The sequence below is a fragment of the Rattus norvegicus genome, chromosome Y (assembly GCF_021556685.1).
Source record: "Rattus norvegicus strain SHRSP/BbbUtx chromosome Y, alternate assembly SHRSP_T2T, whole genome shotgun sequence".
Taxonomy (NCBI): Eukaryota; Metazoa; Chordata; class Mammalia; order Rodentia; family Muridae; genus Rattus; species Rattus norvegicus.
Genome location: NC_141555.1, coordinates 52,261,466 through 52,288,058, shown reverse-complemented (window position 1 = coordinate 52,288,058; position 26,593 = coordinate 52,261,466).

Genomic DNA, 26,593 nt, shown 5'->3' with positions numbered 1-26,593 from the left:
TTGCTACCTATGAGGTTGGAGCTCAGGGTCAGTCCATGTATAGTCTTTGGGTAGTGGCTTAGTACCTGGAAGCTCTGGTTGGTTGGCTTTGTTTTTAATATGGGGTCTCGAGCCCCTTCAAGCTCTTCCAGTCCTTTTCTTATTCCTTCAACGGGCGTCCTCTTCTCAGTTCAGTGGTTTGCTGCTGGCATTTGCCAATGTATTTCCTGTATTCTGGCTGTGTCTCTCAGGAGAGATCTACATCCGGCTCCTGTAGGCCTGCACTTCTTTGCGTCATCCATCTTGTCGAATTGGGTGGCTGTATATGTATGGGCCACATTTGCAGCAGACTCTGAATGGGTGTTCCTTCTGCCTCTGTTTTAATCTTTGCCTCCCAATTCCCTGCCAAGGGTATTCTTGTTCCCCTTTTAAAGAAAGAATGAAGAATTCACATTTTGATCACCGGTCTTGAGTTCCATGTGTTCTATGCATCTACGGTAATTCAATCATTTACTCTAATAGCCACTTATCAATTATTGAAAAGGATGTGTGTTTTCTGTGGTAGTGTTACCTCACTCAGGATGATTCCAGTTCCCTCCATTTGCCTATAAATTACATAAAGTCATTGTTTTTGATAGCTGAATAGTATTCCTATTTGTAGATTTTCCACATATCATGAGGCAATATTTATTTGCTAGAAAGCATACTGTTGGGAGAACATTATTTTGTAAATTTAATTCATCTTTTTTCATTAGTTTTATCTGAATGAATATTATTTGGTAATATGTTTAAATTTTTAGGTAACTGTGTGAGTGTGTGTGTGTGTGTGTGTGTGTTTGATAATTCAACTCTAATATTACCAGGAAATTGCTTGAGTGAAAATGACACTGAGAATTTTTGTATATATTTTATATATAAACTTTATATATACATATATACATATTTATGTATTTATATATATCATATAGTGTATATATACTTATATATATGAAAATATGTTCTGTATATTTTTTCATAGCATTGTTTAGATATGTGTACTAGATTAAGCTTTCTAATTGCATTTTTAGCTTTTTCCAACACTAATTTTATCTTATTAGGTGTCTAGAAAGAAATACATGGAAGCATGAATCATCTCAACGTCAAATGTCGGTACACTCAATGTTATATCTTCCTTTTAAACATGATTGTTCATCTTTGGTCCATATAATATATATATATTTAATTTACTCTTTTTATATTAGAAATGTGTGCTACATTGCATATATGTATTTGTTGATAACTTTCTCCTGTGAACAAATTTTAAGAATAAATGACTTATGTTCATTAGTATAAAATCTAAGATCATTGAGTTTTTCCCGAAATCAAATGCCATAATGCATAAATATAAGAAGCATTTTCTGACTGTGGCTATTAACAAAAAATGTTTGATATACAAATACTATAAACATATTTTGATATTATCCATTAAAGTTTCTTCAAGGTGTTGTCCAAATTTTAATAAAGGAAGTCACCAATTATGTCAATAAATTTTTCATTCTATATTCCTTTAAATTGTAAAATATATTTTTATTTAAATAAGTCATAAGAAAAAGGAAAATGTTATATAGACAGCAAAAGAGACCAAAAGAATTAGTGTCAAACTCTAATATTTGTTTCAATATCAGATATTGCAAATGATAATTACTGTATTATTAATTTAATAAGATAAGATATAATTTTTTAATAATTTTTCCTGAATATTTTATGTATTTACATTTCAAATGTTATTTCCTTTCCTTTTTCTCCCGTAACATCCCTGCCCGTCTTCTGTGAGGATGTGCCAATTCCCACCAATCAACTTCAACCTCAATGCTCTGGCATTACCCTACATCGGGGATACAAGCCTTCACAAGATTAAGGGCTTTTCCTTCCAATGATGTTAGACAGAGCAATCCTCTGCCACATATGTGGCTGGAGACATGGGTCCCTCAATCTGTACTCACTAGTGGGTGGTTTAATCCCTCGGAATTCTTGTGGTTCTGGCTGGTTGATATTTTTGTTCTTCCTGCGATTTTGCAAACCCCTTCAGCTCATTAAGTATACTCTCTAACAATTTCATTGAATCCCCCTTGTTCAATCCAATGTTTAGCTACAATCATCTTCACCAGTGTCAGTAGGGTTCTGCCATAGTCTCTCAGGAGACATCCTTATCTGACTCCAGTCAACAAGGACTTGTTGGCATCAGAAAAAGTGACTGGTTTTTGTGACTGCATATGGGATAGATCCACAATGGGGCAGTCTCTGCTTGACACTTTCTTCAGTCCCTGCTTAACATTTATACTTGAGTTTCCTCCCATGAATATTTTTTATCCCTTCTAAGAACGAATGTAACATCTGCATTTTGGTCTTCTTCCTGCTTGGGCTTCACATGACCTGTGAATGATTTCTTATGTATTCCACACTTTTGGGCTGATACACACTTACAATAAATGTATACCATTTGTGTTCTTTTGTGACTGGGTTAACTCACACAGAATGATAATTTCTAGTCTATCCTAAGAATTTTATGCAAGCATTGTTTTTGATAGTTTAGAAGAACACAGGTGTGTAAATGTACTATATTTCATTTATCCATTACTATGTTGAGGGAAATCTGGTTTCTTTTCAGCTTCTGGCTATCATAAAAAAGAAAGGTTGCTGTCAACCTGTAGCACCATTTGTCCTTTTTATATGTTGGGGCATCTTTTGGGTATATATCAAAGAAATGGGATTGTGGTATCCTCAGGTAGTCCTATATCCAACTTTGTGTGAAAATTCCAGACTTATTTCCAGAATGGTTATGCCAGCTTGCAATCTGACCAAAAATGGAGGAGTATTCTTCTTTTTCCACCTCCTTTCCAGAATCTGTTGTGAATTTCTTATCTTAGCCGTTCTGAGTGGTGTGCTGTTTAACCACAGAATTTGTTGATTTGCATTTACCTGATGGCTAAGGATGTTGATATTGCTCAGTAGAGAATTATTTCTTTAATGCTATTCACCATTTTTGAAAGGACTATTTGAGATTCTGGAGTCTAACTCCTTGAGTCTTTGTATAGTTTGATTTTAGCCCTCTATCAGAAGAAAGATTGGTAAAGATCTTTTCTTAACCTACTGATTTTACCTTTTTCCAATACCAGTGCCCTATGACTTAAAAAAGCTTTATGAAGTCCCATTTGTCAATTCTCCATCTTGGAGCAAAGCCATTGGCATTCTGTTCAATAAATTTCCCCACTTTTTCTTCTATTAGTTTAAGATTATATGTTACTTGTGGAGAGACTTGATCCACTTCGACTTGAGCTTTGTACAGGCTGATAAGAATTGATTGATTTCCATTCTTCTACATGCTAACCTCCAGTCGAATAAGAACCATTTGTGGAAAATGTTATCATTCCATTGGATGGTTTCGGTTCATTGTCAAATATCAAGTGGCCATAGGTATATATCTTCATTTCTTGGCCTTCAATTATATTCCATTGATATACCTGACTGTCTCTGTACCATTCCCATTCAATTTTTATTATTATTGTTCTGTAATACAGTTTAAAGTCATCGATAGTCATTGCCCTAGAAGTTCTTATATTGTTGATGAACTTTTTCATTATCATGGGGTTCTCATTATTACAAATGAATTTTCAAATTGCTGTTTCTGACTCTGTGAAGAATTGAGTTGGAATTTTGATGGTGATTGCCTTGAATCTGTTGATTGCTTTTGGCAAGATTGCCATTTTTACAATGTTAAACCTGCACATGCATGAGCATGGGAAATTATTCCATCTTCTGAGATCTTTTTCAATATTTTTCTTCAGAGACTTGAAGTTCCTGTCATACAGAACTTTCACTTGCTTGTTTAGAGTCAACCTGAGGTATTTTTTATTATTTGTGACTATTGTGAAGGCTGTTATTTCCTTAATTTCTCCTCAAAGTCTTTATCCTTGAAGTATAATTCTACTGATTTGTTTGAGATAAATTCTTTATCAGCTGAAGGAGTATTCTGGTGGAAATTTGGGGTTCACTAAAATATACTATCACATCATCTAAAAATTGTGATATTTTAACTTCTTGCTTTCTATTTTTTTTCCGTTTTGCCTCGTATTTTTGTTTAATTTTTGTGTATAAGACTTCCAGTACTATATTGATGGGGTAAGTAGAGTATAGGCAACCTTTTCTGGTTCGTGATTTCTGTGGTATTGCTTCAAGTTTCTCTCCAGTAAGTTTGATGTAGGCAATTGTTTTTTTTTTTTTTTGGTTTTTTGTTTTTTGTAATTTTGTTTTTTTTTTTTTTTTGTAATGTTGCTTTTACTATGTTTAAGTATATGCGTTGAATTCCTAATATTTTCCAAGACTTCTAACATGAAGAAATATTGATTTTTTTTAAATTTTTTATCAGCATCTAAAAAGATGATCATTTGTTTCCCCCCCTCGGGAGTTTTTTTACATAATTTATTCTTCTATATGCAGACATGCAGAGGAACTATAATTTCTTGAAAATTCTGTCATTTTCCCATTTCATGGTTTTAGCATCTTTGTCAAAGAAAAAGTGACCATAGGTGTGTGCATTCATTTCTGGATCTTCAGGCTAGGATATCTGGTAAAATTTTTAATTACCATGGATAGAGAAACCAAGACATTCCATGACAAAGCCAAATGTACACAATATCTTTCCACAAATCCAACCCTACAAATGATAGTAGATGGAAATTTCCAACACAAGGAGGGAAACTACACCTTAGCAAAAAGTAGGAAATTAATCTTTCAACAAACCCAAAAATGATAGCCACACAATTGTAATTACATTTCTAACAACAAAAACAACAGGAAGCCATAGCCCATTTCATTTATTATCTCGTATTATCAATGGACACAATTCCCCAAATAAAAAGATATAAACTAAGAGTCTGAATAAGTAAAGAGGATCCAAGATTTTGCTGCATACAGGAAATACACCTTAGAGACACAGACAGAGTATCTCAGGGTAAAAGGATGGAGAAAAATTCTAAGCATATGTTCCCAAGAAACAAGCTGGAGTAGACTTTCTAATATTGAACATCATTGACTTTCAACAAAATGTTATCAAAAATGACAAGGAAGGGAACCATACTTGTCAAAGAAAAAATAATACTAAGATGAACTTTCAATTCTGAACAATTATGTTTCAGATGCAAGGACACCTAAATTCATAAAAGAAACATAACTATAGTTCAAAGCAAATATTGCACCACACACAATAAATTGTTGGAGACTTCAATTCTCCACTCTCATCAACGGAATATTTATGGAAACTGTAACTAAACAGATATAGTCAAAATAACAGATGTTATTTTAATAACTTAAAAAATCCACATGGATTTAACAGGTATTTAGGTATCATTTAATCCTAAATCAGAAGAATATACCTTTTCCTTTGCACTTCATTGTAACTTCTGCCAATTTGAACATATACTCATTCACATAACAGGCCTCAAATGATACTAGAATATTGAAGTAATCCTAAGCATCCTATCTGATCACCATGGAGTAGGGCTGCTCTTCTATATATTATTATTTTTTGTATTTGTTTATATTATCGATGATTTATTTACGTGGTATTTTTGAAATATCATCTTTCTTGATAGTTTGTCACTATGCATTAAAGACTGGGTTAAACCTAGTGGTAGTTCTTACATTTTGCCTCTACAGTAGCAAGAGTGAGCTCTCCATTACAATGTTGGTTTATGTACTACATTTTGAGTTAACTCTTTGTGCATACATTGCATTTAATGTTTTCTGTTTGTTTGAATATATATTTGTATTATCTAACCTAACAAATTCATAATTTTATAATGAAATTTTTAATTTCATAACTTCAAACTCTAACTTTTGATCTCATTTTGCTTATATTTTTCCTCCATTTTAAATGCATTTTTTCTTGGTAAATACTTTTCCCTCCATATGCATGTTTGTGCCTTTATGGGAATTTGTTATTGTTCATCAATGGAAAAATTCAATTTATTCACTGCAGCAGCCATATATGAAGAATACAATAATTAATTAGCTATTTCAATAGGATGGATTACTTATTAAAAATAAGAATCTCTGAAACAAAGAACAGTGATGAATTTCACACGGCCCTACCCCAATGATCCCAACATGAAATAATGCCAGGTAGTGTGCTGTGTTCATGTGGTGGTTGGAAATAATTTATGGAAGAATAAAACCACATACCACAGAAAATTTAAAATTCCCTTTCCCCCTACTCACAGATATATATGGGATTATAGGGTGGTCAATACAATTAATTGAAGCAGAAGTAAACAATTATGTTGCTACAAGAAAGTGATGGCAAGGTAGAATTTTAAACTGTGGTCAACAATATAATTGTGAATATTTGTTCCCAAAATTGTGGGTTTTTCCCAGGACACTAATAGCTGGACTGAACCCAGCTTTTATCTATACAGTGTGGGGAACCATGGCCCTAATGGGATGATGAAGACAAAAAAAACAATAGCAAAAGGGTATATTAATAGAAGAAAACCATTAATGCAAACTACCACAAACAACTTTACGTTCTAACCAGAAAAGGCACCAAAACTTAAGTCACATTTGAGCACCCTATGTGAAGACAAAAGAGAGTGGGCCATGGAATTTGTGCCCTTCATGTTTTTCAAGTACTTTACAGAAACAGGAAACTCAGACTGCTTTTCCCTGATTTATTAAAGGTTTTTAGAGCCCTCATGTATTAAAATACCATTTGAAAGTATTGATAGCTGCTGTCTAGGTTTTGTCCAAATTCACAAACTTATTGGACTAAAGTTCCAAAACATAATTAGGCCCAACCCTGAGCTGTATATCTATGATAAGGCAATAATAACAGATATTTTTAAGTCCCAAGCACTAAAGAACTACACTATTCAGTACAGTGATCCAGTTTAATTCAAATACCTCAAGAGAGTAGGATGATACATCTAAAAAAGGGTTAGAAAAGTGTAGAAGAATCAACTCCTTCCTCGTGTATGAAACCATTTACGGTTCTGCAGTAAGACCTAAGAGGCAGTACTCAAGTAGCAATGGGAAGAAAGAATTCAGGCAAGACAGTGAGGTAAACTAGCATGGTGAGTTTATGTAAAGAAATACTTAGAAATGAAAATGTCTTGTAAACTAAAAAAAGTTTTTTTCATTATTTTCTCATTTGAATCAAAAGAGACATCCATGAATAATTCCCCTCTAAGTCTTCCATAAAACAGATTAAAAAAATTAATGTAAACATTTATATGTTTGAAAATGAAACAAAAAAAAAAAAACAAAACAAAAACTTGCATATGTTTCAGAGCAGGATCACAGGGAAATGTAATGAATCTGTTCAACATGAAACCTAGAGTGGAAAGCAGGATCTAGAATTAAGAATCCCATGAGAAAGGGAGTGGAGTAGTGACAGGAACATGGCCAGGCCTGACAGATAATGCTGGGCCCTTTACAGGGACAAGAATGAGGTAAGAAAATATTTCAAATAAAGCAGAAACTTTCCTTTCTTCTCACCTCAAGTATCTCATCCCTGAAAAAAAACATTTTGATATTAATACAGAAGAGTTATGGTATGTCACTCATTCCCGTTTCCTTTTAACCTTCTCTCCGTAAGTCAGGAAATATGAACATTTCGAATTTCCAAGAAGAAAAATTCATCGGCAGGTATATGCATGTCCTGTGGACCATGTGACAAACTGAAATATGTGATGGCAGAGGAGGTGGAGACTGTCTCATTCCACAGAACAGAAATGTGACTGCTCAAGAAAAGAAGGGATAAGGCAACCATAACCGGTAAACTAGTTCTCATAACATTAAGCTTATTTACGTTATTCTTAACTATATTTAGTTCAAATCACTTTCCAGCTCAATCTTCATTTTGAATGATGCTGATCTATCCTGCAATGTGTCTGTACCATCTTTTCTTCCTAGTATTGGCTTTCTTCATGGGGATAATATATTATTGTGGCTGCATAGGTGATGTTTTTATTTCTATATATCACTCCCTTTACGTACTATATGTGTAGTATCATTTCAGGAGTTTCATTTGGAGAAGGAATGAATGATTGACCTAAAATAATTGTTTAAAAACTCTATTGAGATTATTTAGATGATATCAGGTATCCATTCTCTACATATAATTGCTTCTCTCCTATGATAAACAAACAAAAAAATTTATTCTAGCCAAAATAATCTCTATAATTTTAATATCTGAAAAAACAGAAGAACATTAAGATAATGTGGAATATTAGATCAGCTGAACTGCATGTTCATTTATTAAAGAATAACCAGAATCATTGAGACGTTTCTGGAACATAATATAGGAACAAAAAAACAAAGCATTGAACAAATAGTGGCAGAAGAACAGGGTCATTTTGTTAAATGTAGCTTACCTTCAGATCCACTGTTTTCTTTTATTTAGTAAAAATTTAATTTAAATACTCTTTTTCAGTGTTTTTCATCCTGTCATTGACTCTATTTTAAAGCTCTATCCCATAACTAGCATGATTATGAAACTTAAAACCAAGAAATTTGCGTGTGTCAATCACTTTCTGCATTTCCTTAGTTGTGGTTATTCTGTTCCCAATGGTCATGTTGTGTTGAATTCAGGAAGAATTTCTGTCTCATTTGATGAAAATTTTCTGAAAGCATATATTATTCATATTTGTAAAATGCTATGCATATGTTTAATAGTACTGGATATTATAGTTAAAAATCATTTGGATAAAGAATTTTTGCATGAATATTATAACACGCTAAAATACTAAAGAGAAAACGTAGAAGAGCAAGATATTTATTAAATATTTTTACACTTCAAGAGTTTGTAACTTTACAAAATATGAGCAAATCACTTCTTTCTGTTAAATTCAAATTAATGGGCTATTACATTCTAATCAAACAGCTGTGTCAGCTCCCATAAAGTTGGAAAAATGCTATTTGCAATCCAAAATGTTTGCAGTAAGTAAATGCGCAAATTATATATCCGCATGTACTCAACAAGCATCTAATGTAAGCATAGGCTTGCTCTTAATGAAATAATTACTACCAGATATAATGTGAAAAAATACATCTATTTAAGTATTTTTTTTGTTTTATAACAGCTATTAATTCATGGTCTGAGTAATGGGTTAAATCACCAAACCTTGAACAGTAAATAGGAATTTCTAGTGAGTTAGAGGTTCTCTCAAGCATCTCCAAGTAAATCGATCTAAAATATATTTCTTTAAAATTCTCCTAAATACACTTATCATGAAATATTCCACATCTCAGTAAATATCTCCAAAATATTTTCATTTCCCCAAAACAAGACATTGTCTTTCTTTCTTCCGACACTCGCGATAATCAGTCTACTACCAAACAATATAATTTACAACATAGCTTTCTGATATGAATCTTTTTCTTTATCACTGACACTACTTCCAGATTGACTTCAAAAACATCCTTCAAATCATTCTGTGTATCATTTCATAATACATAAGTAACCAGAGTCCCTTACTTGGTACATAGAGAGTTAAACAAACTTATTTCAAACTATTCCATGATTTCTTAGACATTTTCCATTAATAAAAATTCATATCTCTCATATTGTTTCTGTAAGCCCATATGTGATATCTAAGCTTCAGCTTTATTTGGTCCTCTCTTCCATCACTTAATCTATACAAACTCTTTTCACATTTACTTTTTGTATATGTCAAGCTCTTTTCTTTTTGACCTCATATTTATAGCAATATTGCACGAAATATAGTTAATTATTTTTCATCTAATTTAACTTAGCTGTCACTTCCTTAGGACAATCTCCATGACCTTATTTCTAAGATAGATTCTTCAGTTATTTGCATACAATCAACTCCAACACACTGATTTATGCATTCTTTTTTTTCTTTTTTTTATATCATAATGCAATTTTTATAAGAGAAAGCTCATAATACTTTTTTATTCATTCCTAATCTAAACCACTATTAAGGAGCCTGGTACATTAATGGAGACTGTTATTTATTACATGATTCATTAAGTTGTAAAAATAAACTTTATACTATTCTTCGTTTTAATGAATATGGATTCCATGCATTGGTTAAACCATCATGAAGTATTTATGTGAGTTCTTCAATATATTGCAATTCAATGACCTGGATGACATTACCTAAACATTTTTATTTGTCAACGATAGTCTATTTCATATTCAACAGCAATGCTTTGTTGACTGAGCAATTATCGCAGCTAGGAATACTTTTGACATGAAAGAAAAAAGATAACTAATTTTAATTGATAGCACCCATGTTAAAATGCCAGCTGCGAATCATTTGTGGTCCCGTCTCTGAAAATACAAAGAAATGATCATTCCTAGGAACTTCCTGGTCACGGAGTCAAAGTTCTTTTGTGAGCTGTTTCAATGAAAGATTAAAAACCAAGAGGACCCAAAGCTGTGTTTATAGAGTTGAACCTGTACCTCATCTCTCTCTCCCCAGATCCCACCAGGAAATGGCTGGACATCCAGGAGTGCTGACACACTGAGGATCACAGGAGAGACTACCACTTTTTAAGGGGAACTGCCAGGAGCCCTCAGAACCCATGAACAGAGGCGCAGTCTGTTACAGGATACTTCTGGTTTCTATCTATTCTATGTCACTGAACCTGATCCACAGCTCTTGGTACACAAGATCTTTCAGGAGAGAGGTAGTGTCCCTGGAGTCCTGACACATAGGCTCACTGGAGGATCAATCCATTGTCAGAGACAGTAAAACCATCTAACCCCAGAGATAACGAGATGGAAAGAGGGAAGTATAATAGCCTAAGCTACATAAACCAAGGTTATATGACATCATCAGAACTCAGTTCTCACACCAACATAAGGCTGGATACCCTCAACACAACAGAAAATAAAAAGAAATGTTTTCACTTCAAATCACTTAACATGATGATGTTAAAGGATTTTAAGAAGGAAATAAAGAATTCCATCAAAGAAATACAGGATAAGAGATATAAAGAGAATGAAGCCCTTACAGAGGATACAAAAAAATTCCTTAAACAATTACAGGAGACCTTAAAGAGACCATAGGCAAATGGATTAAACTAGAAAATATCATCCTGATGCAAGTAACACAAACACAAATAAATGCACATAGAATGCACTCACTTGTAAGTGGAAATTAGCCTAAGAGCTCAGAATATCCATAAAAAACTTATATATTCTCTGCAGCTCAACAAGAAAGGACAGAAAGGGACTGCTTCAATCCGAATTAGAAGGGGAAGAAAATTATCATGGGAGGCACATGGAGGAAGGACCCTGTGAGGGAGAAGGGAGTTAAATGGAAAAACAGGAGAGCAGGATAAGATGTGGGAAGAGACAGGAGAGAAGCACAGAGGACCAGAAGAATGAGTATAGAAAGAAGGAACATTGGTGGAAGGGGGTAACCTCTAGAATGTCCCAGATACTAAGGATGCAACAGGTTCTCTGGAGTCAACATTGATGACATTAGCCAACATCAACAACAGTGAAATTGAACCTGAAGACACCACCTGCAGTAGATAGACATTACCACAGTGTAAGGATGAGACCACTCACTCATCACTTATTAAATCAGAGTTATCAGTGTCTATTGAAAGGCAGGAGTAAATATGGAGCAGAGCTTGTAAGAAAGGCCATCCAGAGATCTGCAGACACTAAAATGGACACTATTGCTGATGCCGAGATTTGCTTGCAAACAGGAGTCTGGTATGTCTGTCCTATGAGAGGCTCTGGCAGCACCTGACTGATACAGATGCAGATATACACAGCCAACCATTGAAATGAGTCTACAGATTTCAATGGAAAATATAGGGGAAGGGATGATGGAGCAGAAGGAGACTGTAATTAACAACAATATCATATAACCAGTCCCTTCAGGGCTCCCGTGGACCTAAGCACCAACCATAGATTATACATGGTCTGGTACCCTACATATTTAGTAGAGGACTCCCTCGTCTCACATCAGTGGATAGAGAAGCACTTGGTCCTTTGGATGCTTGATGTCCCAAGGAAGAGTGATTATAGAGGGGTAAGGAAAAAATGAATGGGGCTTGTGGAGTCACCCTCTTAGAGACAAAGTGGAGGAATATGTGGAGGTGGGGTTTATGGAAAGGGGGTAATATGTGCAATATAAACAAATACAAGGTTAATAAAACTACTAATAAAGAAGTGGTTTTTTCTATACATTACTTTACTGCACAGGTTAGCTTGGAACATTTATTGTTGCCTAGATGCATATTTCTTCCTACAGTACCTGATATCTTGTTTCTCTGAGGAGTGTAGCCTTAGATCTTCCTCTTCATTCAAAGAAGGGATAACACTTAACTCTTTTCTCCAAGCAAAGGTGATTGTAGATATGTCTGCAAAAGGCAGGAGGCATTTGTACAATCTAATTGGGGTCAACAAAAGAATTATTTACAACCAAAGCTAGTAACGCAAACAGTTTGTGTTCAATCAACTTATCAGTATTGAAAGCATCCCAGGTCTTCTGGCCAGGCAACATGTGTATTCATGAAGACAAGAGACAGGAGCAGGGCACAGAACTGAACAAGAGTAATCAATAGTTGTGAGCCACCATGTTGGAGCCAGGGTCTGAACTCACGTGGTCTGCAAGAGCAGTAACGGTTCTCAACTACCAAGACACTTCTCAAGTCACACACAATCAATGTTTATACAACCCCCCAAACACAGCACCACTTGATGTGTATAAATACACATACTAGAATTGCGGTGTGATTTATTTTTGTGAATGTTCAGTCAGTGTGATACAAACAATCTTGTATTCATAAATTTTGTCTTAGCCATTTTCACTTGGAGGTTTTCTTCATTCTCAACTTTGGTGTTTACATTTATCTTCAAGAGACGAACTTCCCTGAAAGCCTACCCCCTCTAACTCCCCATTGGCTATGCCTGCCTTTCTTCACTAAGTTAAACACCACCTCAGACTCTACTCTTTCATTTTGTTCAGTGTAGTAGACTCTCCAAATCCATAAAATGGAATCCCAGATGCAGAGGGAAGAAGATTTTCTGTTTGTTACTTTGTTTGCTTTTAGTTGCTTTTTCCCACTTCCACTTGTTTGAACTTGTGTCCCATTCAATAGAAGGTACTTAATTCAGCCAGCATTTTGAGAAGGGCTGTGGGTGGAGTGTGAAAAAAGGAAAATTACAGGAGAGAACTCACTGGGATTTTATGATAGCTACAAAGTGTTTATTGACTTGATTTTTCAGTTACACAGAACCCTGGACAGCACTGACTGGAACTAAAACTTCACATCTGACAATTTGTTCGAAGGAAAAAAAAAAGCCTTAAAGACAAAATTGATCCAACAATATAAGCCCTAAGTTGTAATGATTGACCCTCTATAAAGAGAAACATTAAACTTTTTTTTTAAAAAGACGGTTTTGATGTTTTTGTATAACAATTTTAGTCATTTCCTTTCTGTATTTCCCTTCCCAATTCCCCTCCCTCATCCTCCTCCCTCATTCTGCCATCATCTCCTACAGTTCTCCCTTGCTTCCTTCCCCATCATCCTCCGTCATCCCTTCAGTCAACACCTTCTCTCACGCCATTCCCTCTCCAATTGGGACCGAAATTCTGAATAAGTCCCCCCTCCTATATAATGTCCCCTTTCTGCATGTAATCCCTAAGTTTAATTAATTACATGAGTACAGAGGAATTAGACTGAACAACTTATCTACAGGTACAGGAATAAAGAAGGTAGTGAAGCAGAAATTTCTAGTTTCTTTGGAGACTCAACTGTGTCATGGATGTTGTTCTGGAAATTCTTAGGAAAGGATGTTTTGCTGAGAACAAACACATGGTATTTTTGGTAGCTGCGTGGGAAAAGGGCTTGTGATGTTTAGAAAGGGTACAAGTATAACCCTGGACAACAGTGGGCAACACCATGGAATTGGCTTGTCGTGCCCCTCTTCGCTGATGCTCAACGGACTTTGATGACACTGTGGAATTGGTTAACCTTTCCTTCTCCACTGACCATTGTTTGTCATGACTTTGTAGAGAGAAAAGCACCAGAGAAATTCTTGTGGTGACATTGTGGTGGCTTCTTGCTTCCTCCTCGATCCCAGGCCAATTGGAAGAGCTCAACAATTTCTTCTGGGTTGAACTGTTCCTGGTGATTCTTGAATGGTTTTTGCAAGTAGATCGACATACCTCTGCTGATTCGAGACAACTCAACTGATATCCTGATGATGAAGATTGAAATCGTCCCAGAGAACTATTTCTATGCAGGTCCACAGGGTCCTTTGTTTGGTCTATTATCCTTTCCTTTCCACTACCTCTGGTGATTGGTGGACTAGAGGAAGAATAAAGGGTTTAAGAACTTTTACTAGAGTAGGTCTTGAAAGATCTAAGCCTGGAGGATAGAACCACTCCTCCAATTAATTTTGATTGCTAAGGGAGGGGAGGGTATTTATGGACTCTCCCATCTGTAATGAAGTGTCGAGGGGTCCAGTCTTGTGCCCATGACCATAGCCGCCATCAGTTTAGGAATTCAATGACTAGGTCCAATCTAAAAGATATCCTTTTGCTGTCTACTTCCCCATCTTCTGGTTCTTTTATTCCTTCTACCCACTCTTTCATGATGTTCTCTGAACTGTGGTGGAGAAGACTTAGCTGTCCTATTTCCACCTGAACAGTTCAACACCACAGATTCCCAGCACTTTGTCCAGTTGTACGTCTCTGCCCATGGTAGTCAGAGGCTTCTCTGATGAGAGCTGAGTGCAATGCTGATCTATAGATACATATTGGACGTTTGGAAGGAAGTTTGAAAATGTATTTAGAATTACATTTTTCATAGGGCCTATATCACCCTAACCCTAGGTTCTTGAACAGTTTACAGAACCTGGTTTGTATGCCTTGTATCCAATTGGAAAGGCACTGGTTACTCCCATGACAGTGATGCCACTAACACACATCTTGCCTGACAGTTTAGCTTGAATGGTTCAACCCCGAGTAAGGTCATTGGTGATTTTTGCCCATGGAAGCCTACATAGCACTTTCTTGAACCAGGAAGGCAAGCCATTATAGAGGAGGCATCCACCTCAACTTCAGATTGACCCTACTGTGACCTGTGACCAAAAGGATTCAGTATCCTCAGAAATAAGGTCTTACCATCAAGTTCGGGAGAGCTATGAAGATCAATGGCAAAAACCTGTAAAGTTGTGAGGGCTTTGTGATCTCGCTGGTGAGCAACTTTCAGAAGATATCCCACATCTGGCACTGTGATTTTTGCTTAATTTTGGTTTTCTGTTGCTCTGATGAATACCCTCACCAAGGCCAGCTTGGGAAAGGAAATCTTTATTTCATCTTATCTGTTCCAGCCCATCATCAAGGAAAACCAAGACAGGATTGTGAAATTGAAAATACAGAGATTGCTCACTGGCTTGCTTCTAAGCTCACTTTCAAATACATTTACAGAGTATAGATCCACTGGCATAAGCGGTGCTGCCCAGAGTAGACCAGGTCCACAGTAGACCAGGCACTCCAACATCAGTTACATTCAAGAAATGCCACCTTGATATTGTCAAGGCCAATCTGTTGGAGGAAGCTCCTCAACAGAGTTTCTTTCTTCCAAGAGTAGTCATCACAAGAAATCAATGAAAATAAAAAAAAAAGAAAAGAAATCAATAGCTTCAGGGATATCATGGCTTATCCATGGAGGGTGCCTCCATTTGAACTCAACAGTTGATCTTGTAGATATATTCGGTAACACAACGTTTTATAACTCCTCTCACCAAACCCTGTTCTAACCTAATCACCTAAGGGGAGATAGAATGGAAAGTAAGTTTTAAAAAAATAATTGGAGCAGAAAGAAATGCTTCTTGGAAATAAACCAATAAAGTAAGCATTTCTGCATCTTAGACCCTTTCCTCGCATCATCTGTGCAAAGATAATGAAAAGTGTTACATTCCAGGTACAACAATTTCCAATGTTTCAAATCATATTAATAATACTGCTTATCATTCATAAAAAACATTGGCACTAATCGTTTTGATGTGTTTTTCTAACTCACTCCTAGTATAGAACTGATGAACTGGAATTGTTAGTCTGCTCATTTATACATGAGGGAACTGAGGTTTAAAGATCGAGCCAATATCCAATACTCTAAGCTAATAAATGGCAGAGTAAGACAGCCGCACTTTCTCTGGCTTCATGGCATGGCCTCGTGAGATATGCAAGTCAGGGTACCTTGGCAGGGAATTCCCAGGATCAGTAGAGGGCAGCTGAAAGTTGTCTTGGATGCAAGACTGTGAGTAAGACACAAGTCAGCCGAGCCCCAGCTCAGAATTTCTGAAACAGAACACCAGAATATGTTAGAGAGCGAGGAGACTAAACTAAACATCTGGGAGTCCTCAGCAGATTGTACAGATCCAGGGCTGAGGGTTCATAAGTATGTTTATCTTTGTGGGGGTGGAAAGGAACAATTATTTAGATCCCCACCTCCTACTATGTGCTACTACAGTGGAGGCAGTGACTCATGTACAAGGTTTTTTCTTTTGTTCCGGTTTGTGTGTGTGTGTGTGTGTGTGTGTGTGTGTGTGTGTGTGTGTGTGTACATACAAGCACGTGCAGTGTATAATGTAGGGAGTAATCCATTTTCTCTTCTACCTTATTCATTGTAGCAGCATTTCTCATCAAACCCATAGTTCACCAATATGACTAGTCTTGACAGCTATCTTCCTCTGGGGATCAGTTTTATCTCCCCCTCCCTGGACTGGGATTCTGTGTGGGTCACAAAGCCTACCCATCATTTACTTGAGACCTGTGAGCCATCTATTCAACTGCTAAGGTTCAGGTCCTGGTGTTGGACCCATCTCCTTTACTTTTTATTTCTTATGCTTTTTTTTTTGTCTTGGTCATAATATCAGAACCAGGATAAGGTATGACTGGCTCACTCAAACATTCACTCAAATCCCTCCACACAAATGTGTTCTAATAAGGAGGAGGACCCTGCTGACTCTCTGTCCTTTAAAGTCTCACCTTAACAGATGAGTTAAAGAATGGGATTACCTTAGTGGCTGATTGGGGATGCTGTTGGTGATGTTGAGGGAGACTGGCAAATGAGGGGCCACAGCTGAGTCACTTAAAATAACAGAGACAAATCTGAGTGTGGTAGTGGATACATATATTCTCAATACTCGTGAAGATCACAAGTTCATATCCTGCCTGGGCTACATAGTAAGTTCAAAGGAAGATTGGGATACATTGTAAATCCAAGACCAGCCTGGGCTACAAAGTAATTCCATGGCCAGCCTGGGGTACATAGTAAGTCCAAGGCCAACCTAGACTACGTAGAAAGTCAAAGGTCTGCTTGGCCTACATACATGACTCTTCTCCAAACAACAACAGTTTTTTTTTCCTTTTTTGTTTCTATATCTCCTATTAAATCTACAACGATACCAGTGCTGTAGTTTGTGGGTGTGAGGGCGAACTTTCTTCATGACTGATGGTCCAAGATCTCTCAAGCAGCATAGAAAACCAAACAGGGCAGCAAACATGTCTGTTTTTATTTTTTCAAAAAAATATGACACAGTTCAAGTGCAGTCTGAAGAAATGGTTCTAAGATGGGACAATGCCTCGGGTGACAGGGCTTGGATCTTGTGATAGTTACCTTGTGATAAAAACAATGATATTCTCAACAAGAGTCTGTGTTGGGAAAACAATGCAGTGCTTCTATTTCAACACTGCATAATCTCCATATGGCAACCCTGGAAATCTTGTCTGATATTAAACAGATTATAGGAGAGAGAAGTAGAGTATAAACACTGTCATTAAAAACGGGTTGAATGATTTTTTTTTTAAATTTTTTCTGTGGTACCAGGTTCAGTGTTCTGCATAAACTCTAAAACACGGCAATTTCTTTTTTTTTTTTAAATCGCCAAACAGAATGTACCTTATATTTTTCTATCTAGGTCTAATTGAGACGATGAAATACCATTCTTTGCTTTAAAAAAGAAAATTAATTGTGTTTCTTTTTTTTTGTTAATTTCTTATTTTTACTGTTTTGGGGTTCATTTTAACAATTATTTTTTCATTGAATAAATTATTTTCTTATTTTCTAGTGTAGATAAAAATTTAGGTTGCTGGTTTTTGTTTCTAATCTAAGAATTAGTGGTGTAAATAAAGTTTCGTCTTAGGAACTTCATAGTTATGTCTCACACATTTTTATAGTATGTTTCCTATCTTCTTCTTTTTTTTTTACTGTTACATAGTTTCATTATTTCTTGACATATGTATTACTTGTGAATGTGTACTTTAATGTTTCTGGACTGGGAGACTCCTATTGTCTCTCATTGAAGACTTCTATTTTAGATTTGTTGTATTAGCAGAACACATCCCGAGGGGCTGGAGATGCAGCTCAGTGGACAGAGTGCTCACTTGTCTCTCACACAGCTCTGGGCTCCACCTACAGTACCTCATAAGTCTGATGTGCTATTACATGCCCATAGTCCCATTACCAGGAGGACAACCAGGAGTTCAAAATCATCCTTGGGTGTTTGAGGCCAGCCTGGGATACATGAAACCTGTATAAACAAATATGTCCCACAGGAAATCTTTTCTTAGGTATTTGCCACACTTTGTTCTTTGGTTTCTGAGTTTTGAAAATTCCAGGGGTACTTGAAGGAAAAGAACATCCTGGTGCTACTAGGGACTGTCAGTCAGAGAAATTGGCTGGTGAAGCCATCTCATCCTAGCTGGTTTTCTGCCTGTTTCTGTTGCTGATGGGCTGATCCGTGTCCACAGCTTTACTCATAATCGCCCTGCTTCCTTTTAGCTGTACCCATTCTTGCATCAGGCTGAGGCTGTAATGGAGTAGTAACACAAAGAATTGGGGTCTCCTTCCAGCCCACTGATTCGCTCAACATTAAGTTCTTTCTCTGTAGAAATAGTTTCTCTGTTGCACATTATAAGAAATAAATATGACACTCTTTTCTGTTTTATTTTGACACTGGGTTTCATTATGTAGGTAGGGCTGGCCTGAAACTCACTGTATAAACCAGGTAGGCATTGAACTCAGAGAGATCAGCTTGTCTCTGAGTGCTGGGATTAAAGGGGCATGCCTGGCTCCTTCTTTTTTTAATTTTATTTTTAAGTTTATCTCTATGGTGTGTATGTGTGTGTGTGTGTTTGTGTGTGTGTGTGTGTCTGTCTGTGTGTGTGTGTGTGTGTGTGTGTGTGTGTATGTTTGTGTGTGTGCATTATGACCAAAGAGTCCATCAGATCATCTGAACCCTGGTCTTCTGCAAGAACAACCAGTGTTGCTAAGCTGTGAGCCATCTCCCCATGCCCTTCTCCCTGCTCTAAACTCCACTTCATTGTTCATCTTGCCCAGACATGTCTTTAATTCCTACTCTTAGTGCTCTTAGTACTCTTAGTTTTCCTTTTAATTCAGTGAGTTCCTATTTGATTTTCTCTTGTTTCTTCTATTACCTCACCAAGATTAGGTGTATCCTTTTGTTTTGGAAGTTTCTCATTGACAACGCTTTAATCCTGGCCTTAATATCATTGCTGACAATTCTGACAATGATTTTCTCTTGGTGCCACCACCAGTTAACTGGTTTTTCTCCTCTGCTTTTCATTTAGGGGAATGGTCATGGTGTGACATGATTTCCATTTTGACATCATTTGTCTAAGAAGTCAGAAGTCCTGACACTGTGGGTACAGTGGCTGTTTATCCTTCATATCCTTTTGGTGGTGTTTTGGTTTTTCTGGATTTGCCTGATTGAGTAAAAGGGATTATATCTCCAGTCCAAAACTACAGGCATATCTTAGAGGGGTCAGGAAGAGTGGTTCTCAACCTTCCTAATGTAACTGTTGCAGTTTCTTGCAGTTTTCCTCTCCAAACAGAATGGGCCAGTACAAAGAAAATGCAACACAATTAATATGAAAACAATCTAGCATCTAGTTTGGGCAGATCCACCCTACACTGTCATATTCCTAGCTCCCAAATCCCTCTTCCCTTGCACCTTTCATTTGCCTCGTCTCCAGCTTCTCCTTCTCCCATGACAACTCTCACCTTGCTTCTTTCCTATTTTTCCCTCACTCCTCCCCTCCTGACTTCCCCCTCCTGACTCCTCCCCTCTCATGACTTCCCCACACCTGACTCCTCCCCTCTCATGACTTCCCCACTCCTGACTCCTCCTCTCTCCTGTCTCCTCCCCTCTTGCTCCCGACTCCTCCCTCTGCCCAAATCTCGAGCTATTGCCTTTATTTTACTAATTCAGAGAGAACTCCAAGGCAAATCACAACATATCCCCCTTTTTGTCCAGTTAAGAAATCTTTTCCCTATACATATGTGAACTAAATATTATTACCATTCTGCAATTTATAAAAACAACAATACACTCATCACCCAGTGCATCAATTTTGTTCATTAACCATGTCATCTACACTAAAAACTATACTTGACTATATCCTGGTTCTAGATCCTATGCCACCTGAAAACTACCCTAACAGATTTATCATCTTTCTCAATACTAAACCGCTTGGGTTGTCTATGAGACTACCAGTCTCAAACCACATCAGAAGTCCAAGAATAATTAATATTACCTGAAAATATTGGAAGCACACAACATGACTTCCAAGCTTAGCCAATTTATAGAGACTGCTGATCACCTGGACAGTTTCCCTAATCCTTAATATGTCGGAGAAACAGTCTTCAGCCCCTGGCCCAGGATCATCTGACAGACCTTTGTAATGCAGATTTTGAAGGGCTGATAACCCTGCCTTGGTAAAGATTATCAGTCGACTATTCTGCATAATTTTCCTTTTCTGGACAGTGTTTTGTTTGTAGATGAATTGAAGCAATTTGCTCAGTGGCTGTGTCACCACGATTTGAGCAACTCCACTGATGCTCAATTTCTTCTTTGAGTCTAAGGGGTCCAGTCAGGGGCAGACAAGTCTCTAGTCAAATGATCTAGAGAAAGAAATGTCCATAAATGGGTTATTCGGTGGACTTCTGATGCCCTTGAAGATTTCCTATCTACAAAGAAAGGTGACTGCCTTTCTTCAGGTTAGTGTGATCATATAATCAAACCATAACATAATTTTGTAATACTTGCCATTCTCAGGATGCATGTAATAACAAGTAATGAGAAATTCGTACTCAAAATGTTACTGGCTGTTTATAGACATTTTAGTCTCAGCCAGTTCATACATGGAGACCTAAACATCCCCATATATACATCACCTATTTGTTGATTGTCCTAGTCTCCCTTTTGTTCTGTGTTGCCAAGTACTTCAGGAGGTCTCCCTTTGTCATGTCTGATCTTTATCAGCTTGGAAGGAACACCACAGCTTTTCTTCTCCTGTAGAAACATAGGAATAACCCCTTCCCCAGCGTAACACATTTCCCATTTACCATTCTGACGTCAGAATATCCTTAATATAAGCAGGCTGGTTAAGTTCATTAGTCTTTTCCACAGTCCAATGTCTTTCAGCACCTGTGCTGTTTTGTTCATAAGCATTTAAAAAATTTAAGGTTAATAAAGCACTATGTAGCCTATCTCTTGGATTTTGTGTTGCCCCTTTTTTCTGTTAAGCATCTCCTTTGACTTCGATTAGATCTCTACACAATCGCTTGTCCTGGAGGAATATATGGTATACCTGTAACATGTTTTATATTATAATATTCAAAGAAGTGCTTAATCTTGTTAGAGATATATGCTTGACCATTGTTCATTTTAATTTTTATAGGTATTCCAATTAAGGCCATAACTTCTAACAAATGTGTAATTACAGAATCGGCCTTTTCTGACGCTAAGGCAGTTGCCCATTGAAATCCTGAATATGAATCTATATTATGGTGTATGTATTTCAGCTTACCAAACTCTGTAAAATGGAGAACATCCATTTGCCAAATTTCATTTCTTTGGGTGCCGTTAGGGTTCGTTCTTGTAGGCAATGGACTTTGATCATATAACGAGCAAGTAAGACATTGACTCACAATCTCCTTGGCTTTTTGCCAAGTGTTAAATATTTTTTTTTCTTTAAGCCTTTGTTGTTAACATGGTGTTTTTTATGGAATTCTGAAGCTTCTAGTACACTTCCTATCAGTAGCTGGTCTATTTCATTATTACCTTGCACCATAGGGCCTGGAAGACCTCTATGGGATCTTATGTGTGTTATATGTAGTGGGTAACTCCTATTTCTGATCTTCTATTGTAGCTGAATAAATAGTGATATCAATTCAGAATAATCTTGTATAATTTCAAAAGTCTCTATTGAAAAACAACCCTTTCTGCATATTGAGAGTCAGTTATTATATTAAGAGGTTCTTGGAAATCTGACAACACCATGAGTATTGAACACAATTCAGATTTTTGAATTGACTTATAGGGACTCCAAGTCACCTTGCTTACATTTTCTGATTTATATCCTGTCTTCCTGATTACTGGCATCACTGTAAAATGTAGGGGCTCCAGATATTGGAATTCCCTTCATTATACGAGGGAGGATCCAGTTAGTTGCTTTTATGAACTAAAGTCGCTTGCTTTTAGGGTATCTGTGGTTAATCTCTCCCTAGAAGTTAATGCATGCTCTTTGCCAATCTTCATTTTGTACCCACAAAGAGGAAATTTCTGCATTAGTAAAAGGTACCACAATTTCAGCCGGATCCATTCCAAATATTTGTTGAAGTCTCCATTTTCCTTTAAGTATCAATTCAGAGACCTACTCAATGTAGGTTTTCAGTTTCTTACTCTGTTTATGTGCTAAAAATATCCATTCTAAGATATAATCTTCCCTCTGCATGAGAATTCCTGTAGGGGAATGAGTAGAGGATAAGATGACTAACATGCAGGCCAGCTTTCGATAAATACGATCTATTTGTGTGTCCTGCAATTTCCTTTCTACCAAAGCTAGCACTTTCTCAGACTCAGCTGATAGTTTCCTTGGGCTATTTAAATCTTTATTGCCTTGTAACGTTTGAAATAAATTGCTCAACTCTTGAGTGGTCAAGTCAATCACAGGCCTCAACCAGTTAATATCTCCCAGTAGTTTTTGAAAAACATTAAATGTCCTTAATTGCTTTCTTTTGATTTGCACCTTTTGTGGCCATAATCCTTTGTAGACTTATTTTATACCCTAGATAATTAATAGAATCCCCTCTTTATATTTTCTCATTGGCGATTTGTAATCCCCAGCAAGATAAGGTTTTTTTTCACTTCATCAAATATTCTTTCCAGGATATTTATATCTGAATCAGAAAATAAAATGTCATCCATGTAATGATAAATAATAGATTGGGGAAATTGTTTACGAATCATCTCCAATGACTGTTGTACAAAATATTGACGCAAGGTAGGGCTATTCAACATTCCTTGTGGCAGGACTTTCCATTGATATCTTTTTATGGGGCGATCTCTATTGAAGGTAGGCACTGAAAAGGCAAAATATTCCTTATCGCCTTCATGTAGAGGAATAGTGAAAAAAAAAACCAAACTTTTAAGTCAATCACTATAATAGGCCACTCCTTAGGCAACAAAGAAGACAGTGGGATTCCAGGCTGCAGGAAACCCATCAGCAAAATAATCTTTTTAATTGCTCTGAGATCTGCCAATACCCTCCATTTTCCAGACCTTTTTTTAATGACAAATTCTGGAGAATTCCAAGGGGTGGTGGACTCCTCTATATGGTTAGCCTCCAGCTGCTCCTGGACTAGCTCCTCTAATGTCTGTAGTTTTTCTTCTGTCATAGACCGCTGATCAATCCAAATGGGTTGGTCAGTCAGCCAACTTAGTGAAAAGCTGTTGTTGTCTTAACAGCAGTGGTTCCTTGTGGTAGCACTAAATTTTCAACCTCTGCTGTATCTTTCTTATGGACAGCTTGGACCATCTCTAAATGTCCTTGATAACATTCCCTGACTGATTTATAGTTTGTATTAGGAGCCTGATGAATTACAGGTCCAGACCCTGAAACTGAAGGGAAATTAATTTGAGTTTACCACTGCTGTAGTAGGTCTCTTCCCCATAAGTTAAAGGCTATATCAGCCACACATGGCCTTAATTTTCCTACCTGAATTTCTGGTCCTATACTTTTAAGCCACTTGGTGCTTTGTTTTATATGGGATAAAGTGCAAACACACCTTTATGCTGCATATCCACTCCCTGAAGTGGCCAACTAGTGGGCCAAAATTTTGGCCAGATGATGGTAACATCTGCTCCAGTGTCAAACATTCCTTTAATTTATTGTTTACCAGTATTTGTAGTTTTTGCCTTTGGTCCTCTATAGATGTTTTCCAAAATATTCGTTTTTCGCTCCCTTTAAGGCTTTTGGAATTTTCCATTGGACTTCCCACAGCCTCCTCTGGTCCCAGAACATCTATTTTTGAAGTCATACCATTTAATTGTTCTGAGGAAGAGAACTCTCCCTGCCTGGCACTGGGGCCTGCAAGAGGCCCCCTGGGAGTTTTTTGGCAGGATGGGCCCCGATCTGTCTGTTATTGCTCTACATTGCTTAGTCGAATGTCCACCTCTGCCACATTTTTGACACATTCCAGGAGGAATAGTCCCCCTTTTGGTATTACTTTGGTTTTTCTTGTAGTAATATCAGAGATGACCCTGCTTACCACAATTAAAACATTTGAAATCTTGGGTCATCTCTAGCTTCCCAGTGGCAACTTCTCCTATCACAGTCGTATCAGGAGAACAAGATCCAAAAATAGCTGTATATCTAATCCACTCATCTATTGGTGCGGACCTTGCCTTCAGTGGTCTGATTACTTCCCTGCATTCGGTATTTGCATTTTCAAAGGCTAAAGATTCAATTATCGCCTTTCTTGCCACTAATCTGATACACTCCTTTCCACAGCTGAGGTAAGCCTTTGTAAAACGTCAGGGAAGGTTTCTTTAGGACCTTGTATTACTTGAGTAAATGTTTAAAGTCTTTTCCCTGATTCTGCGACTTTGTCCCAGGCCTTTAAGGATGACAATCGACACCATGCCAGAGTTTCTTCATCATATACAGCCTGCACCTCTTCTTCAGCAAAGAGGCCTTCAACAAGCAGTTGATCTGAGGAAATCTCTCTGCCCCTAGCTCTATTTTGTCGTGCTATCTCCCTCACTTCTTCTCTCCACCACGAAATCCATTGTAAATTTTCAGCAGGTTCTAGAATTGCTCTTACCATATCTTTCCAGTCTTGGGGGATTACTCTATTTTTAATAGCACAAGAAATCACGATTTGTTTTACAAATGGTGAATGCATTCCAAAATTAGTTACGCTTTCCTTAAATTTCCTCAATTCTAACACATCCATTGGTTGCCATTCAAATTCTTCATATCCCTGTGGATGATCACCATCTGGAGGCCTTTGTTGTACAGTAACTGGATAGAGTAAAGTTTTTTTCCTAATAACCTTAGGTTGGTTTCCCTAATTTTATCTTCTGTCTCTCCCTGAGTTTTTTCTTTAGTTGTAATTTTAAATTCCTCTCTTCAAATCTGTACCCATGCTTCATATCTCTCCTGTCTTTCCCCCTGTCCCTTGATTTCCTGAATTCTCTGTTCAAGGCTTTGCTTCCAAACTTTGAATTTTTCTTTATATTGTACTTCTAATAATCTGCTATCCATTAACTTTTGATTGATTAATTTTAAAAAGTTATTCTCCAAGTCTTGCTTCCAATCCTCATTACTTTCTCTCTACTGTTCAGTATGACTTGTGAGCTGTTGTATGTTCTCTTCTAACATCCGTTCTAGTTCCTATCTACCACCTTCATTTTCATCATTCTGTCTCTTATTCTGATCTAAATAATTTCCTGTGTCTTCAATTATAGTGTTCCTTCTAGGCTAGATTGCCAAGAGTTAATTTTCTCTTTCTGTTGTTCATGTTGTTCCATAATTACCTATATCTTCTGTTCAAAGCCCTGCTTCCATAATTTTAGCTTCTCTTTATGTTGTAATTCTAATATTGCAGCCTATGCCTTATTTTGAGTTGCTAGTTTTAATAAATTATCCTCTAGACTTTGTTTCCAGATTCTATCTCTATTTTCCTGCTGTTCAATTTGAACTTTGGGTTGTCAAATTCTTTTTTCTAGCGTCTCTTCTAGCTCCTGTTGCCAAAACTTAAGCTTAACTCTCTGTTGTTCAGAGTCATCTATATATCTCAGAAATTTCTGTTCTAGCATTACTTGTAATTACTTTTCTAATGCTAGAAATTTGCTATCTAGGGCCCTGTCTTTTGAGAAGATATAGTAAATCAGAAGAATTAATATTGCAATACTGGTAAATTATAAAGTATCTATTTCCTCAAAATTCATAACCGTTAGACCATTCAAAATATCATTCCATAAAGCCCAAAAGATATCCATTGTGTTTCTCATCTTTAAGTATCAAAAGGTTATACATATCTCTTACATCAAAGTAGTACCTGATCCGTAGCCCTTTATACCTTTTTCTCCCTCCACCTCGGAACACATGCAATCCTCTCGATTCTTTGTTCCCAGGGAGGGGCCTCTTTGGGTTCTCTCCTGCTTTGCTTGGTCCTGTGGTGATCTAAGGAATCCTCTTCAATGTGCCGGAAAGAAAACTCCCTCACAGGCAGTTGTGCTCTAGGTTTTCCTATCCCTTTCCTTGATTAT